Here is an 18,913-nt window from a genome sequence, read left to right as displayed (position 1 = left end):
AAAAAAAAAAAAAAAAAAAAAAAAACTTCATGATTTGTTTAAATAAACAAAATATTATAAAAATAAAATCGTAAAAATCCCTAAAACTACGGAAGATGAATTAAATTACGTAGCCGTTCGTATCGTCGACAGTTTTCCACGGTCAGAGCCAAATGGTCTTCGGAGCCGTTACCCCCGGCTTATTCGGACGCCAGCTGTCTCGGCCCTGCGGGATCATATATATATCCCTCCCGCACTCACACTCTCTTCTACAGGACACATTCTCACACTAGAATCAGAGCGCTCCATCAACGGCCTCTTCCCTTCCGAACGTTCGTTGCCGAATTCAAACGCTAGATAATTACCTAGCAATCGGAGGAAGAGACAGCAGAATCGAAAGGAGTTTCTCGCCTGATCCCGGTGATGAAAAATAGAGGTAATGTAATTACATTTTGGTATTTGGTCGTGACTACTCTGTTCTAGGTTGAAATTTTAAAGGCACAGCCGGCTATTCCGATTTAGGGGTTTATTGGAGAATTTCAGAGATTATTCTGATTTAGGGGTTCACTCGAGCAACTTCAGAGGTTAATCGAAGGATCGTTCGTTCTTTCTCTTTTTTTCCTGTTATTGACACCTTTTGTATTTTTCGTGGTTTCGATTATGGAGGATTAGGGCGTTTTTAGTAGGTTCATTGTTCGTTCCCATGGTAACGTGATTATTGTCTAGATTCTTCGTTTCATTCCCCATCATCTTCTATCCCTTCTCTGTGTGGGGAGCCAGGGAACAAACCTGATATTCAAGTTTATGTGTTGGCAGAAGAGAAGAGAACGACGAACTCTTATGTCATTGAGATTGGTTCCGATAACAGAGTGGGGAAGAACAAAGCAGTTGCTCTTGATGAAGTGATTGCTTGGGCAAAAGAAAACCAGTTGGTCCTGTCAATTCAGGCCGGTGGGAGATTTTCGCATCTGCTAGGAATACTGGTATGATTCCAAGCCCAAGGCTGTAGGAAGTAATTGTTGTTTATAAGTTTATTTTTAGTTTCATTATTTGTTGGCTGTGAAGTCGTGGATTGTAGCTTTAGCTGCTTTATTCATGAAAAAAGATGTACTGAAAGTAAATGATGAATCAAAAAGCCTAATATCATGAAAGTCCTTTTTCTTAAGGAAGAAGTGTTCTGCAGGGGCCTCCCTTGCTCAATGAAGAACCACGGAATTACTGTCCTTTTATCTTCCATAAGTTCTTCACCATATTTTTTGAGGAAGCAATTAAGAAAACTCTAAAAGATCAAGGAAGATGTTATAGATTAAGAAAACAGCAAGTTCTGGAAAGTTTGATTTTGAGATGTTATAGTTTTCAGTATTTGCTTGTCTTTCAATGTTAGTGTGCCATATTTCTTACAATAGTATTCCATTTTCTGAACTTGCACAGATTTGCATTTAGATTCATCTAAAAGATCAAGGAAAAAGTACTCTTCTCCACTTTTTAAACAATGATGGCAATCAATTTGTTGAAATCGAAGGTACTTTCTTTGTTCAACTTAATGATTTGTCTGCATTGAAGATCAATGCATAATTATTTTTTTAATTAATAATATCATGCAGGATGGTCCGATTCATGTAACATTTGTTGTAAACAATTTGGGATGCATGAAATATAACCACACAACGCACTAAGGTAAGCCATTGCTTTTACAAAACTTTTATCATTCTATTTACTGGTCAAACTTGAACAAAAATAGGTAAGGTTCACTTTTAATGGTTTCAAATTATCCGTATCTCATTGGTTTGACATTATTGTTCATACTTCCTTTGCTATTGGAGAAGATTTTGATTAATAACCATGTTATGAAAATTTCAGATGGAAATGGAGGACATAGATGGAGATAATAAAGTTGAGGTCAAGGAATCCAACTCTAGTTGCTACGTTCAACACTCCATCACGTAAGAAATTATCTGTTTGACATCATAAACTACCTTATGTGTTGCCTAGATCTCATGAGAATTACGTTATTGGCAATGTTGTGGTCCTACTAATGTTAGATTCCTATATTTAATCTTTATTGTATCTTTGTTTTTTCCTTTTAATGTTCCTTGTGTTCTACTGATATCATGTTTTTGGTTCAAGAGTAAACGATTAAAATGTTAAAGTCGAAAGGGTTCATGAGTAAGAAATTAAATTAGGTTTTTCTATTTTATGAGTGTTTTAGGTAGTTAGTAAAACCGAGTGAAAAGCCAGACTTCTGCAATTATAATAAACCCCATGAATCTATCTCAACGTTCCAATTTCCAAAGAGACAATGTAAAACTCAATGATCAAAGAATTCCATTTCAAATCAATCAAACAATTAGGAGCACATCATTGGTCATTACTTACTCCACATTCGGCATAAGAGAAACCGTGTCACAACATATAGGCGAATTGCCCACAAAAGTTGTAGAAAACAGACAGACCTAAGTAACAAAACGAACTAGAACAAATAAAAAAAAACAAAATTCAGAAGAATAGTTCATGAATAAGAGGCAATGATGAGTGGTAAGGTGAAGAAAGAGAGAAATAGGAGAAAGGGGTAGAAAATTAGGGCTGGTGCAGACTCATCTGGGCATGTGGAAGGGGAAGGCTCAGAGTACAGAGAGCACTCTTTGAGTTTGTCCTTTCCTCTCTGTTTCAGTTTCATCGCCCCTCATTTTGCTTGTTTGGCTTATGACTAGGCTTTCTCCAATGTTTCATTGCCACATCATCAATATAACAATTTATTCTCATTATCCTTCCGAGGGTCAAGGATTAAGTTGTAAAACCAAGAAACGAACTTAAGACTCAAAGAACTTGTCTTATGGAAGGCCAAAGGTAGTTACAAGATTTGTAATACCAAGAAAAGATGAACTTAAGAACTAAAAAACCCTCCCTTGTACAAGAAGGAACAAAAGGAACATGTTTCTTGTACAAAAGGAACATGTAAGACATGATCTTGAAAGATGATAAGCTCTACGATATAAGGAAACACAAGGATGACCAAGGAAGACTTGTCAATCTCAACAAAGGATGTTAAGAAGACACTCAAAAGGAACAAATGCTAGAACTAGAAAACGGCTTAAGGCATAAGTTAAGAACTAAAGGCCACAAGGGCTGATTATAAGGATTATGGAAGGCCAAGAGTAGTAAAAGGATTAAGAAAAGCCTAGTAATACTGAGAAAAGAAGAACTTAAGATCCAAACAACCTGCCCTGTACAAGAAGGAACGAAAGGAACATCTAATGTTTGTCAATTTCAACAAACGATGTTGTGAAGACAGTCAAAATAAACAAATGCCGGAACAAGAAAATGTCAAGTACACACCTTAAGACATAAGTTAAGAACTAATGGTCACAAGGGCTGATTATAAGGATTATGGACGACTTAAGGGATGTTACAAAGATTAAGGAAGACCTTGTAATATTGAGAAAAGAAGAGCTTATGACCCAAAGAACCTACCTTGTACAAGAAGAAACAAAAGGAACAATGTCGAAACAAGTACATGCTTTAGGCATGAATTAAGGACTAAAGGTCACAAAGGCTTATTATAAGGATAATGGACTGCCAAGGAGTTTTACAAGGATTAAGAAAAGCCTTGTTATACCGAGGAAAAAACTTAAGACCCAAAGAACCCACCTTGTACAAGACGTTACAAAAAGGAACATCTAAGCTACGATCTTGAAGAAAAAAACATTGATTATGTTAAGGCCTGTTAAACATAAAGACGATAAGATCTACGATATAGGAAAATACAAGGATGACCAAGGAAGACTTGACAATCTCAACAAAGGATGTTAAGAAAATAGTCAAAAGGAACAAATGTTGGAACAAATACATGTATGAAGGTATAAGTTGAGAACTAAATGTCACAAGATTAATTATAAGAATTATGGTGCCCAAGGAATGTGACAAGGATTAAGGAAGGTAGTTATGCTGAGAAAAGAGCTTAAGACCTAAAGCACCCGCCTTATATAAGAAGGAACAAAAGGAACATCTAAGATAGGACTTGACAATCTCAACAAAGAATGTTGAGAAGGCCGTCAAAATGACCAAATGTCGGAAGAAGTACATGACTTAAGGCATAAGTTAAGAACTAATGGCCACAAGGGCTTATTATAAGGATTATGGATGGCTAAGGGATGTTACAATGATTAAGAAAGGCCTTGTTATACAAATAAAAGAAGAACTTAAGTCCAAAACAACCCGTCTTGTACAAGGAACAAAAGGAATATCTAAAATAAGACTTCAAATGTCGAAATAAACACATGACTTAAGACTTGACAAATAAAAGGAACATCTAAGATACGACCTTATTATGTCAATGTTTGTTGAACATAAAGATGATATGCTCTACGATAGGAAACACAAGGATGAAGAAGGAAGACCCATCAATCTCAACAAAGGATGTTGAACCAAGTACATGCCTTAAGACATAAGTTAAGAACTAAAGGCCACAAGGGCTGATTTTATAGATTATGGACGACCCGTAGTAGTTACAAGGATTAAGGAAGGTCTTGTTATACTGAGAAAAGAGGACCGAAAGAACCCGCCTTGTACAAGAAGGAACAAAAGGAACATCTAAAATAACACTTGACAATCGCAACCAAGGATATTGAGAAGACATTAAAAAAGAACAAAGGTCGGAACAAGTACATGACTTAAGTCCCAAAGAACCCATCTTGTACAAGAAGAAACAAAAGGAACATCTAAGATACGACCTTGAAGGAACAACGTTGATTATGCTAAGGCTTGTTAAATATAAAGACGATAAGCTCTACAATATGACTTGACAATCTCAACAAAGGATGCTGAGAAGACAGTTAAAAAGAACAAGTACATGCCTTAAGGCATAAGTTAAGAACTAAAGGCTACAAGGGCTGATTTTATAGATCATGGACGACCCATGATAGTTACAAGGATTAATGAAGGTCTTGTTATACCGAGAAAAGAACTTAAGACCCAAAGAACCCGCCTTGTACAAGAAGGAACAAAAGGAACATCTAAAGTAACACTTGACAATCACAACAAAGGATATTGAGAAGACATTCGAAAGGAACAAGAGTCGAAATAAGTACATGACTTAAGACATAAGTTAAGAACTAAAGGCCACAAGGGTTGATTATAAGGATTATGGACAACCTGTAGGGTGAGGGGAGTTCTGCCTCGGGGCTGACCCTTCGAGCAGTACAGGAAGCATCGAATGCTCTTGTTAATGAATGAAAGGGGTCGATCAAGAGAGATTTGGCAATTTCGGATGTTTCACTTTCATGGGGGAATCGACTCTACGCCCCCATTTCGGTGCTCCGCCTGCAACATCTTTTAAGTAGGGGTGCGCTAGACCGTTGACGAATGGCAGAGTTAGTGAGCCGTGTAATAGGCGACCATTTTGCGCGGTCATCTAAGATATGACCTTGAAGGAACGACGTTGATTATGTTAAGGCTTGTTAAATATAAAGACAATAAGCTCTACAATATAGGGAAACACAAGGATGACCAATGATGACTTGACAATCTCAACAAAAGACGTTGAGAAGACAGTTAAAAGGAACAAATGCTAGAACAAGTACATGCCTTAAAGACATAAGTTATGAACTAAAGGCCACATAGGCTGATTTTATAGATTATGGACGACCAATGGTAGTTACAAGGATTAAGGAAGGTCTTGTAATACAGAGAAAGAAGAATTAAGACCCTAAGAACCCGCCTTGTACAAGACGGAACAAAGGAAGACCTTGTAATACCAAGAAAAGAAGAATTTAAGACCCAAAGAACCGGTGCCTTGTACACGACGGAATAAAAGGAACATCTAAGCTACGACCATGATGGAACAACACTGATTATGTTAAGACTTAAGACATAATTTAAGAACTATATGTCACAAGGGCTAATTTTAAGTGCTTGACTAGGTATGTACACTTTTAAGACTTTAAGATAAGTATGCCAAAGGATTTTAAGTGCTTGATTAACTTTAGGATTACTAAATAAGTTAAGACTCTTTAGACCTCAAAGAACACTGTCTCCAGAAAAATATCAATGTTAAGGATTAAGGAAAGTCTTGTAGCACCATGAAAGAAGAACTTATGTCCAGACTTGTTTTACATAAGAAAGAAAATATGCGCTCAAAGAATAAGGAAACGTAAGGATGACGAAGGAAGACTTGTCAATCTACGATACAATCTTGAAGGAACAATATTGATTATGTCCAGACTTGTTTTACATAAGAAAGAAAATATGCGCTTAAAGAATAAGGAAACATAAGGATGACGAAGGAAGACTTGTCAATCTCAACCAAAGATGTTTGAGAAGACCGTCAAAAAGTGAAAAAAGTACATGGCCTTAAGGCCTAAGTTAAGAAATAGTAAGCATTAAGGGCAAAAAGGTCTTTTTATTTTTATTTTTTAATTTTAAGTAAACTTCTTGAATTTTTAATTTCTTAGGGGAAGGAATTTCAAGAAGCCAAAAAGGGCCATTGTTTTTTTTTTTTTTTGAAAAAGTTAGGATTTTTTAGAATAAAATGTTCAAAATGTAGCAATTTACCGAAATACCCCTGAGTTTCCAATTATTTACAAAAATGCCCCTAGCCAAGAATTCTTTCCTGATTCGTTTAGTGAAGGTCAACGGTATTTACGAGGATTAAGGAAGACCTAAAACACCAAGGAAAGAAAAACTTAAGACCAAGGAACCACCTTCTACAGAAAGGAAGAAAAGTACTCTCTTATAAAGAACAATGTTGATGACATGGAGGCTCGTTGAACATATGGAAAAAGATAAGCTCTAAAATATAAGGAAACGCGAGGATGACCAAGGAAGACTTGTCATTCTCAATAAAGAATGTTGACAAGACAGTCAAGGGGCAAATGTCGGAACAAGTACACGACCCTAAGGAGACCTATATCATGACCAAATTTGGGTTTTGCTCCCGTGAGGATTAAATTTTCCAACAAACTTTTATGGTTAATAACTCGAGCTATAGTGCACGCCAAGGTATGAAATCGACCTCATTCTCTTCCTTGATTCAGCATCTACAAGCTTCATAAAGAAATCAAGGCCAAGGGAATGTCGTTTTCAAATGGAGGAGCATTGGCACGAATCGTCTTCTTCCACTGTCTGTGAAAGAAAACGATGACGTTGTTGGTTCAGTTGAACCGGTCACATCAGCCTAAAATGTGACCTTCCCTCGGGTTTCCTTAAAATTAGCCCCCTTCTAGACTAATTCTCAAGAAATTCTCTTTGGTTCCTGAAAAAACCCTCAAAGATGGACCTACCAAAGAAATTTTTTAGTAATTCAAATACTGAAAGCTCGAGAACAAAGAACCCAAACATCAACGAAATTGGACCGAAAGTTAATAAGGAGCTAAATCGACGTTTTTTTCTTGAAAATCCAAGTAACATTAAGATAACCCACTAAATGGATTCCACTTCTCATGAACTTTTAATAGAAGGCTTAAGATGACATGTTAAGGATATATATGAAGTTTGATGGTCATTGAAGTTTGGTAGGGGGTAAAACGAGGATAAATGCAAGATGACCAAAATGTCCCTATTATCCAAGTGTTGATTTATGAACTCTAAATGACCTAAGATTTTATTTATAGCCTATTGGTTATGCAAGATTCCAAAGTCATGGGAGCATATTTAGGTGGTTAAATGAAGAACTAATGGTTAAATGACTAAAATGCCCCTAAGATAATCCTAAGCTATTACAAGATTAAGAAGACCTTATTTAAGGGGACAAAGGTCTACCCATGAAGTTGAGGTTTATAAGGACATGCCAGAGAAGGACAAACCTATAGAAGACTCTCAAGAAACTTGGAAGAACATAAGGACCTTAAGATGTTTTCGAAGCCCCAAGGAACTCTAAACGTTATGAAAAAGAGACTTATGTATGATCCTAAGGACAATTACACCAAGGTAAGAATAAGAACTTTCAAATTGAAGAGAATTTGTAAGACCCCTAGCAAGTTTAAGTTGCTCAAAAAAAAAGTCTACGGGATCCCAGGAAAGGATTAAGACCCAAGCAAGGTTAAGGGCGGAAAAAAGAGCCTTTTGAAAAGGTTGGGAAAAAACAATAGTAAGCATAAAGGGCAAAAGGTCAATTTTTCAATTTTAAGTAAACTTTTTTTTTATTTTGAATTCCTTATGAAGCAGGAATTTCAAGATGCTCGAGATGAAAAAAAAAATTACCAAAAATAGGTAAAGCATTTTTAGGAAAAGTTTGGATTTTCAAAATAAAATATTCAAATTGTGGTATATTTACGAAAATGCCCCCAGCGAGAAAATCTATCCCTGATCCATTTTTGGTAGGGGTCAGCTAGACAAATGCTTCCATCTCTCAAGTTTCAACCGTTGAATTTTTCCCACAATTGGATATGATTTAGAAGACTCAGATACCTTCAGATCTAACGGTTGGTGTTCAAAGATGAAGTAGACAACACCCTCGTTGAACCCGCCTTCTACAATAAGGAACAAAAAGACTCTATAATACAACTTTGAAGGAGCAAGACTTGTTGAACATAAAGAAGAAGTTAATCTTTAAGATATAAAGGAAATACAAGGATGACCGAAGAAGACTTGTTAAATTCAACGAAGGATGTCGAAAATTGAGAATACAGTCAAAATGGGCAAATTTGGAACAAGTACACAACCTTAAGGTATAAGATAAGAACTAAATGTCACAAGAGAAAATTGTAAGAACATGGAGAAGGAGAAACCTAGGAATGAACCCTCAAGAAATTTGGAAGGGCATAACTAAGGACAAATACCCAAATGCAAGGTAATAACAAATACCAGTATCGTTGTCTCAAAGGTTGATGCAAGCTTCATCTACAAATAAGAAGATATGGACAACATTTAGGGACAAGAGTGAGGACTTGAGAGTACAAGGATTAATGAAGGGTAAGAGTAATTACAAGGATTAAGGAAGACCAAGGAAAGAACTTAAGACCCTAAGAACCCACCTTGTACCATAAGAAACAAAAAGAACCTTTAAGATAATAGAATCTTGAAGGAACAAGGTTGATTATGTCAAGACTTCTTGAACTTAAAGGAAAAAGATAAGGTTTAGGATATAAGAAAGCGTAAGCATGACCAAGGAAAACTTGTCAATTTGAACCAAGGATGTTTAGAAGACATTCAAAAAGGATAAATGTCGAAACAAGTACATGGCCTTAAGGCATAAGTTGAAAGGGGTAGATTATAACAAGTTGGAAAAGGACAAACCTATAAAAGGACCCTCAAGCAGGACATAATGAAGGACAAGTACCCCATGGCAAGGTAAGAACAACAAACTTTCGAGAATAAAAGTTTTTAAGAGGGGGAGAATTTGTGAGACCCCAAGTAAAGTTAAGACACTCGAGTAAGTTTAAGGTGGGGCCCAAGGAAGAGATTCTCAATGCTCTAAAATGTCATTTTTCCAATTTTAAGTTAAGTTCTTGAGTTTTTCATTTCTTAAATCTTCCATATCTCAAGATCCGACCGTTATTTGGATATGATCTAGAAGACTCAGATATCTTTAGATCTAACGGTTGGTGTTCAAAGTTGAAGTCTATAACACCCTCATCGGAGTAGATTTTTTCGCTGGACCTTTAGGTACAAGAGTAGAGGCTAGAGAGTACAAGGATTAATGAAGGTCAAGGGTGGTTACCAGGATTAAGGAAGACCTTATAACACCAAGGAAAGAAGAACTTAAGACCCTAAGAACCTTGTCATCTCAACCAAGAATATTCAAAAGACCGCCCAAAGGGGCAAATGCTAGAACAAGTACATGGCCTTAAGGCATTAGTTAAGAACTAAATGCCACAAGGGTAGATAATAAGGACAGGTCAAAAAATGAAAACCCTATAAAAGGACCCTCAAGAAACTCAGAATGACATAACCAAGGACAAGAACCTAGAGACAAGGTAAGAAAAATGAATTTTGGGGGACAAAGGGGAGAATTTGTAAGACCCCAAGTAAGGTTAAGACACTCGAGTAGGTTAAAGTTGTAAGAGACCCAAGGAAAGTTAAGGAGACCCAAAAAAGATATTCTCAATGACCTTGCAAAGTTTGATAGGGATGGAAAAGGTTTGGAAAAGAAATAGTTAACTTAAAAGGTAAAAAGGTTGTAACACCAAGAAAAGAACTTATAGACCCTAAGAACCCGCCTTGTACAAGAAGGAACAAAAGGAACCTCTAAGATATAACCTTGAAGGAACCATGTTCATTATGTCAAGGTTTGTTGAACATAAAGAATAAGATAAGCTCTAAGATATAAGTAACAAACGAATGACCAAGGAAGACTTGTTAATCTCAATAAAAGATATTGAGAAGACAGACAAAGGGGGCAAATGGCTTAAGGCTTAAGTTGGCAAATTATAAAGATATGTGGGAGAAGTTCAAACCTATAAAAGGACCTTCAAGAAACTTGGAAGGATATACTAAAGGCCACACGGGCAAATTATAAGGATATGTTGGAGAAGTTCAAACCTATAAAAGGACCCTCAAGAAACTTGGAAGGACATAAGTGAGGGCAAGTCACAAAAAAAGAAAAAAAATATGTCAATTTTCCAATTTTAGGTAAACTTCTCGAACTTTTAATTTCTTATGGGAAGAAATTTCAAGATGCTCGAAGGGAAAAATGAAGGGGAAAATGAATAGATTTGGATAGTGTTTGGATTTTTCGAATAAAAAATTCAAAATGTGAAAAATTACCAAAATACCCTAAACTTCCAATTATTTACAAAAATGCCCCTGACTAGAAATCTTTCCAGATTGGTTTACAGCCGGGGTCATCTGGACAAAATCTTTCATATCTCAAGATTCAATTATTGAATTTGTTCCAAATATGGATATGATCTGGAAGACTCATGTTCAAATCTAACGACTGGTGTTGAAAAATGACGTTGGAAACATCCTCATCGAAGTAGATTTTTCCAATGGACCTTCCTTTAGTTTCAAGTTTAAAATCAGCACTATTTTGTATGTTTCTAGTTCGTTGCAAGCTTCATCCACAAATGGTAAAATGTGGGCAACGTTTAGGGATAAGAGTGGAGGCTCGAGAGTAGAAGGAACCTCTAAAAGACCCTTAGAACCCCCCTTGTACAAAAAGAAACAAAAAGAAGAACAAGGTAAATGGAATAGGTGTTTGTTGAACTCGGCTCGGTCTCTCTTTGCTTTCCTTTGACTCTAAGATACAATCTTGAAGGAACAATATCGATTATGTCAAGACTTGTTGACCATAAAAAGATAAGCTCTAGGATATAAGGAAACTTCGGCCAAGGAAGACTATTTAATCTCAACAATAAATTATCACGATAGAAATATGGTACTTTTTTAGAATGATCTATAGGTTTCCTTGACGAATTAAATGAGATGATATCCTTTCTTTAATAAGAAAAAGATCCACCGTGTACGTTTTTACTTAATTCTAGGGTGTGCAAGATGTATACTACGTCAGCTACCTTGTGTTAAAGTCATGGCTTGGTCATCTGATGAAGGGAAAGAGCTCCAATAGAATTTGAAAACCTTAAGAGATGCTTTTTGCACCATTTTCTATTGAACCTACGACATTATAATTTCATTCGTTTCATTTAAAACAGGTTTTTCTTATTTTCCTTGGTTAGGTAAAAATACTAATTTCAGGCACGACTTTTGTTTTGTCTTTATTATATTTTACATTTTAGTTTGTCTTCATTAGTAAATTGACTCAGTATACGTGTTTATTCTTTATATATTTGTACATGTTCACTCCTGTATGCTCTCGCCATCGAACCATTCACAAATTAGTAATTAGTGTATTAATATGTTAGGTTATGAAGTCTGCTGGTTATTTATAGCTTAGTCAACGGTTATATATGGTAAATGACATATAAAGTAAATTGCCATAAATAGTAAATTGTTTTGTAGAGTAAAAAGCTATATCTGGTAAAACTATATATGGTAGATAGTTATATCTAGTAAAACTATATATAGTAAACTGAATTATATATATCTCAGAGCTTTGAAAATGTACTTTCTATATTTCTATGTATTCTCTCTTACTGTGCATATCTGTAGTCATCAATACAAATCTTTTAGTCAATATTCTCCTTCCATTTTCTCTATATTGTTCTTTGTGTTCATCTAGATCGAGTGTGTGCGTTGTTGTGTGATCCCAACAACTGGTATCAGAGCTAGGCTAAATTTACCACGATCATTGAAGATGGAAAGTTCAAAGATTAGAATTGAGAAGTTCGATGGATCCGATTTCGGTTTCTGGAAGATGCAGATTAGAGATTATCTGTACCAAAAAGATCTTCACGAACCCCTATTGGGGGTGAAGCCAGATACCATGACCACGGAACAATGGAAGCTCAAGGATCGACAGGCCTTATGGTTGATCCGGTTGACGCTATCCATAAATGTAGTGCTCAACATCATTAAGGAGAAGACAACGTCAGATCTGTTGAAGGCGAAGTAAATCGAAGGACCCAAACAAAGGGCGATCAAAATCAACGTCTTTTCATTCGTTTCCAAATAAAGAGTTGTTTCGAAATTTCAAGTTTGAAAATTTTGAGAAGGTGTATCTTGCCAACAACAAAGATTTTGAGATTAAAGTAAATGGGAATGTCTGCATAAAAACACGGGCAGGAAATCAGTGGACATTAAATGATGTCAGATATATTCCTAGTCTCAAGAAGAATTTGATCTCTATTGGTCAGTTGGACAACACAGGTTATGCAACAGAGTTAGAGAAGAGTTCGTGGAAGATTATGAGGGTGCTATGGTGGTAGCACATGGCATAAAATCTGGACTGCAAGGTGTGAACATGGCTGCTGTTGCTAAGAATGCTTTAAATTCAAGTCTATGGCATAATAGACTTGGATATATGAGCGAAACGAGTTAGCTTCACAAGGACTACCAGCAAATTGAAGAAAGTACGGTTGGAAATGATCCATACAGATGTGGAGCAAGGTTCCAAAACCACAAAGCAAGTGGGAGTTGAGCATGAGTTGCAGGGAAACTCACCTAGTGATGTTGTAGCAGATACTCATGAAACTCCTGAGACTACTGCTGAGGAACCAGATGTGGAACAAGGTTCCAAAACCACGAAGCAAGTGAGAGTTGAGCTTGAGTTATAGGGAAACTCACCTAGTAATGTTGTAGCAGATACTCATGAAACTCCTGAGACTACTACTGAGAAACCAGATGTGGAGCAAGGTTCCAAGACCACGAAGCAAGTGGGAGTTGAGCTTTGAGTTGCAGAGAAACTCACCTAGTAATGTTGTAGAAGATACTCATGAAACTCTTGAGACTACTGCTGAAGAACCAGATGTGGAGCAAGGTTCCAAGACCACGAAGCAAGTGGGAGTTGAGCTTTGAGTTGCAGAGAAACTCACCTAGTAATGTTGTAGAAGATACTCATGAAACTCTTGAGACTACTGCTGAAGAACCAGATGTGGAGCAAGGTTCCAAGACCACGAAGCAAGTGGGAGTTGAGAAACTTCTGAGACTACTGCTGAAGACCCAGATGTAGAACAAGATTCCAAGACCACGAAGCAAGTGGGAGTTAAGCTTGAGTTGCAGGGAAACTCACCTAGTGATGTTGTAGCAGATACTCATGAAACTCCCGAGACTACTGCTGAGGAACCAGATGTGGAGCAAGGTTCCAAGACAACGAAGCAAGTGAGATAGATAGTTTATATATAGTAGATGGTTATATCTGGTAAATGTATATATAGTAAGCTAAATCATATATATGTACTTTCTATATTTCTCTGTATTATCTCTTACTGTACATATCTGTAGTCGTCAATACAAATCCTTTAGCCAATATTCTCCTTTCATTTTCTCTATATTGTTCTTTGTGTTCATCTAGATCGAGTGTGTGCGTTGTTGTGCGATCCCAATATAGTAGGATCCTTTTGTGATGCACTTCTTAATAGAATGAGTTCTAACATCAAAGCATCATAAATTCTACTTTAATCATAGTGAGTTGGCTCTTGATCAGCAATAAAATTTATTTCTCTTGCTATTGAGCCGATGATTCGATCAAGATTTAAGAAGCTAGCTGATTATTCCATAGAATTTAATTGTCCACAAGCTTCTTAAATCATGACCGAATCATCGGCTCAGTAGCAAGAAAAATATATTTTACTGCTGATTAATAATCAATTCACTATAACTTGTCCAAAGTCTTGTAAAGCTATTGATGAAGATTGAGCTGGTATGTTACGAAGACTTGATATTAACGTAGCATATTTGACTCCTTGTAGCTTTATGCTCAAAGTAGACAATATCATACTATTGTGGAGGTCGTGGTTTCTAACACACCAGTCGTGAAGGCTTCAACTCTAATCTAGATTAGAATATTCTATAATTTGAGAATCACATGCATGTATCTGCTGTAATGGAGTGGGATTCTACAAATATCGACTCGATTTGTTAATAATACATGAAATCTTTGGATGTGTATGTGTTACATCATGTAGAGCCCCAATTGCACTTATATAAACGGTAGGATTAGTCATTTACCTGGCCATCATGTGTTGTACTGTTGGAGTAGAACAAGCCTTATTCTAAGGCTTTCCATTTTCTTCAGTGTAATCTGGAACCATTAGCCATAGAGATTAAACTATCCACAGTAGGATAGGATACATAGCTCATGTGTTTGATTTGTTTGAGCTGAGATCCTAGGAGTGGTAGCTTCAATTGATAGATACAAAACAATTGATAGAGACTTTTGTATGTGGTATGTTGATACATAGTTCATGTGTTTGAGTTGAGATCCAAGGAGTGTAGCTTCAATTGATAAAGACTTTTGTATGTTGTATATTGATATTTTCTGAAACATTTCTTGTCATTTTTGTAGATGGAGATTGATTATGCTATTCATATTTCTTGTCGTTTTTGTAGGCTGAGATGGATTATGCTGAATAGAACATCAACTCTAATAATCAAAGTACAGGTCAGCGTAACTATTGAATTCTATGATGCACACTCAATTGCCTAATTCACGAGTAGATTTCACAGTTCGTAGAGCCGTATGCGATGTTCTCGACAAGAGCGATCGCGATGCGAACAAAGGCTTCGCGGCGGATGATTTGGAGAAGGATGCTGTCAATAACTACATGAGATTAATAGGCCTTGTTCTTTTAACCATGGCATGTAGTAATAATAATAATCCGACAAAGAAAGTCTGAGAAAAAAAGAAAAAGAAAATCAACGGGAAACGTGAAACAGAGTACGCAAATACAGATTATTAAACTGGAAGAAGAAAAGTTGGGTGACAAAGCTTAGAACACATGTAATCTAAGTTGAAATTGAAAGAAAGGCAATGAATATGAGGTCCAAACAAAGCAATAAAAGAGTGACAAAATAATGTTGTCAAAGAATATGAGATTCTCCTAACTTGGTACGCACTCAAAAAAACACAAACACATGACATTATGTTATGTTGCATCATTAAAAGCTCTCCAAGCCCCACATCCACTTCTCATAAATGCCCTTTTCAACTTGGTTGGATTCAAATAACTAAAATTTTTATGAGTTGGATTGGTTCTTGAGTTCCCCTAAAATTAGGTTTGTGACTCATTGTAGGCTCGAGAGCCCTTGCCTGCCTTGAACTACAAGAGCGATTCGACCAAAATTTTATTGAACTACAACTTCCTATGTTATGGGCTTGCTGCTTTTCATCTTACCTGAATGAAGACCCACGTTATTCATTTGGTTCTGGCTGATCCCGTCAAAATATTTAATGAGTAATTTTAGCAAGAATCAAACTTAAACTCTGATATTTTTAGGATACATTATAATAATTGAAATATTTATAAATAGTAGGATTTAATGCTATAATTATATACGTAATTTGGTACCTCGTTTTTTTTGTAATAATTATTGAATTATACTCAATAAATATTGAATATTGGTTCAATAATTAATCAATACTATTTAGTAAAATAATAAATCTTGGCAAATAATATCGTACATTAATAATTTAATCTGTATTATTAACAATAATAAAGATCAATCATTATTTTAAACTATATAGTTTTAAAGATATTACGCACTCATTTAATGATTTCATCCAATCTTAAAGATCAAAAACTTAATTACCTTCAATCATTTTCTTCGTTTCAAATTTTTTACCACCTTTTCTTTTTTTTTGGTTTTTTCGATTTTAAAATGTGTTTACTATAAATAGAATCTAGCCCTACTCCGACCAGTGTCTCGCACGTTCAAGTCTAACCCTACTCCGATCATTGCCTCACATAGTTTGGGTCTAGCTTTACTCCGACCAGTATCTTGCAACGTCTGAGTTTAACCCTACTCCAACTAGTGCCTCGCATCGTCCGGTAACCTAGCTCTGATATAATTTGTAATAGCCCAAAACTACCATTGCATATATTATCCGCTTTAGTCTGTTACTTATTACCGTCAGCCTCATGGTTCTAAAACACGTTAAGAAGAGGTTTGCACACCCTTATAAGAAATGTTTCATTCTCTTCTCCAATTGACAATTAAACCTGCTTTATGGTTAAGTTAATAAAAAAAATCTTTAAGCTTTATATTTTATATTATTTTAATATAAAAATTTGTAATTTTAAAAGTTTTAAATACCTTTCGATTTTATAAAGTTTTATTATCTTTAAATTTAAAAATAAAAATAAAAAAAGTTAATCTAAATTTTTAATTTTTTTAGGATATTAATATTTTGATTTTTTTTTTTTTTTAAACATGGTACCATATTAACAATTTAGGTGTTTTTAACATTTTAAAATCTTTTTATTTTTTAGGCAAAGTATTAATGGAAGATATTTTTGAACTTATTTAAAACTTTTAAAAATTCATAGTATTATATATATATATATATATATATATATATTATTAATTTAGCTTTAAAATATTAATTTTTTTTTATTTTTTTTGATGGGTTAGTAATTTCAAATTTGTACCTAATTTAAAAAAGAAAATAAATAAAATGGGCCATCATTAGAAAAAAGGAAGATGGTGGAGTTTTGTTGTAATTTTTGACTAAAATCTCAATTTTATTTTATAACTAATCCGAATTAATAATTAGAAGAAAAAAAAGGGGTGAATTTCATAATTGAAAGACTTGAGGGACTGGGCTACAAAGATAGCTACATTTCAATCAATTTTTCACTTTGGATAATTTTAAATAATCTAAAACATCCCCTTTTTGCCCTCCCTTTTAATCCACTTTATTTATTTATTTATTTATTTATTTATTTATTTCCTAAAAAGTGAGGACGGGCATCAATCATTCCATCCATTTCCCTCTTTTTATTTCAACCTTTAAAATCATATTTATAATTTTTCTTTAACATTTTATTTTAATTCATATTTTTAAGAATATTTTGTTTTATAAGTCAATTGCTTACATTCTCATATAACACCAATTTCAATTTCTCTATGTTGCTCTCAGAATTCTTTTTTCAAAGCTCCTCTCCATCACTTTCTAAAATCTTCTCTTGAAATCGAGACCCGAAGTTTGTATTCATTGCCTGACCGCAGGCAACATAACTTAAAGTAGGCTTAACTCACTTAGTGCTGAGAGTGGGTGCCACACAATCGCCAAATCCGCTATTTAAAATCCGCGATGGTGACAGGAAACCATATATATATATCCTCCTTGGGAGTTCCAACTTCTACTTCATTATTTTTTATTAATTCTTAAATCTCCTAAATTTTCATGTCTCCAATTATTAATTATATATAAATTATATAGTTTTTGGTAGCATATTCTAAAATCTTCTTCACCACTAATTTAAAATACGCAAATATTATACCATTTTTTAATGTCAGATATTAATACACAAATTCTTTTTTTTATTAATAATAATAATAATAATAATAAAGTCCAATTCTTTTAAAAGTATTACAACTAAAATTCAAAATTGACTAGACATGGACAACATATTTAGCATAAAAAAATAATATTTTATATTTTATTGTGATTTTTCAAAAAGTTTTAATTAATAAAAGAAAACAAGCGTGGAGTTCCGAAACAAACTCCGGGGAATTAGGTGTCCTTTTTTATTTATTATTTGGTTTATCTAATTTTGAAATTTCCCTTTTGTCCCCTAATCTAGGAGGGCCCCACGTTACCGTTATCATCAAATTCCAAAACTACTCTTAAATTACCTTTTTGCCCTCCCATGTGCCCACAATCATCATCCCTTTCTTTCACAAAATGGTCCTTTCCAGCTTTATATTTATTTATTTGTGAATTTCATGAGTTATTTGATTTTATTATTTATTATTTATTTTGACAAATAACTCCTTAATCAACGGATGTTGAGCTTCAAATTTATAGATTAACTTTATAATTTAACCAAATTGAGACCGACCCTTTGAAATGAAGGGTTATTGTATGACGTCGGATTATAAAGTTTGACTTTTTTGTATTAATAACTCTATCATAAATTACATAGGTAAAAGTCAAAAAGTCAAATAATGAAATTAACTTTATTAAATTAACCTAGTTTAATTTTGAGGATGATAATTACCCGATAAATTATGAATAGAAAAATAAAATAAAATTATATATCATTTTCCCAATCTACCCATGCAAAAAAAAAAATTAAAATATAGTATTTTTTTCTATTTCACTTCCAAAGTCAAATATGGTCTTTTTTTTTCAAAGGGTATAAATGTAAATATAATTTTCCTATTTAATTCAAAACTCCCTCCAACTATAATGAAAATGTCACATTCCACAGACATTGACCAAAACACCAATCATTTATTAAATTCTCAAATTCCACAAAATCCCTTTCATGTTTTTTTTTTTTTTGCATGAACAATAAAATAATAAATAAATAAATAAATAAATAAAAACCTTTGAAATATTGTGGGCATAATTCAAATTCAAATTCATGTCATGACAAAATAATTAAAAAAAAAAAAAAAAAAAAAAAAAAAAAAAAAAAAAAAAAAAAAAAAA

The 18,913-nt window shown here is 34.4% G+C and overlaps 4 long non-coding RNA genes across 10 annotated transcripts; 2 read left to right on the top strand and 2 right to left on the bottom strand.

Annotated features, from left to right (window-relative positions):
• The first annotated feature begins 141 nt into the window (after positions 1-141).
• Positions 142-15,302, top strand: LOC111480723. 2 transcript variants are annotated; one of them, XR_002717887.1, is made up of 6 exons: positions 142-415; positions 796-962; positions 1,411-1,501; positions 1,584-1,656; positions 1,840-1,922; positions 14,863-15,302. It is a non-coding gene; the product is annotated as an uncharacterized LOC111480723 (long non-coding RNA). The 2 variants fall into 2 exon arrangements; XR_002717888.1 differs by lacking the exon at positions 14,863-15,302 and having other exon boundaries at positions 144-415; positions 1,840-2,459.
• LOC111480726 lies at positions 6,437-8,894 on the bottom strand. 4 transcript variants are annotated; one of them, XR_002717897.1, is made up of 4 exons: positions 8,779-8,894; positions 8,383-8,444; positions 6,794-7,252; positions 6,437-6,635 (listed from the first exon to the last, which is right to left on the bottom strand). It is a non-coding gene; the product is annotated as an uncharacterized LOC111480726 (long non-coding RNA). The 4 variants fall into 4 exon arrangements; XR_002717896.1 differs by lacking the exon at positions 6,437-6,635 and adding an exon at positions 7,779-7,848 and having other exon boundaries at positions 6,642-7,228; XR_002717898.1 differs by lacking the exon at positions 6,437-6,635 and having other exon boundaries at positions 6,642-6,880; positions 6,989-7,252.
• Positions 9,516-10,159, bottom strand: LOC111480736. The gene is made up of 2 exons (XR_002717911.1): positions 10,130-10,159; positions 9,516-9,691 (listed from the first exon to the last, which is right to left on the bottom strand). It is a non-coding gene; the product is annotated as an uncharacterized LOC111480736 (long non-coding RNA).
• Positions 9,689-11,650, top strand: LOC111480727. 3 transcript variants are annotated; one of them, XR_002717901.1, is made up of 3 exons: positions 9,689-10,545; positions 10,740-11,293; positions 11,400-11,650. It is a non-coding gene; the product is annotated as an uncharacterized LOC111480727 (long non-coding RNA). The 3 variants fall into 3 exon arrangements; XR_002717900.1 differs by having other exon boundaries at positions 9,689-11,096; positions 11,174-11,293; XR_002717899.1 differs by having other exon boundaries at positions 9,689-11,293.
• Positions 15,303-18,913: the final 3,611 nt, after the last annotated feature.

This window comes from Cucurbita maxima, unplaced genomic scaffold (genome assembly GCF_002738345.1).
Source record: "Cucurbita maxima cultivar Rimu unplaced genomic scaffold, Cmax_1.0 Cma_Scf00006, whole genome shotgun sequence".
Classification (NCBI taxonomy): domain Eukaryota; kingdom Viridiplantae; phylum Streptophyta; class Magnoliopsida; order Cucurbitales; family Cucurbitaceae; genus Cucurbita; species Cucurbita maxima.
This window is presented reverse-complemented; position numbering and strand designations above follow the sequence as displayed.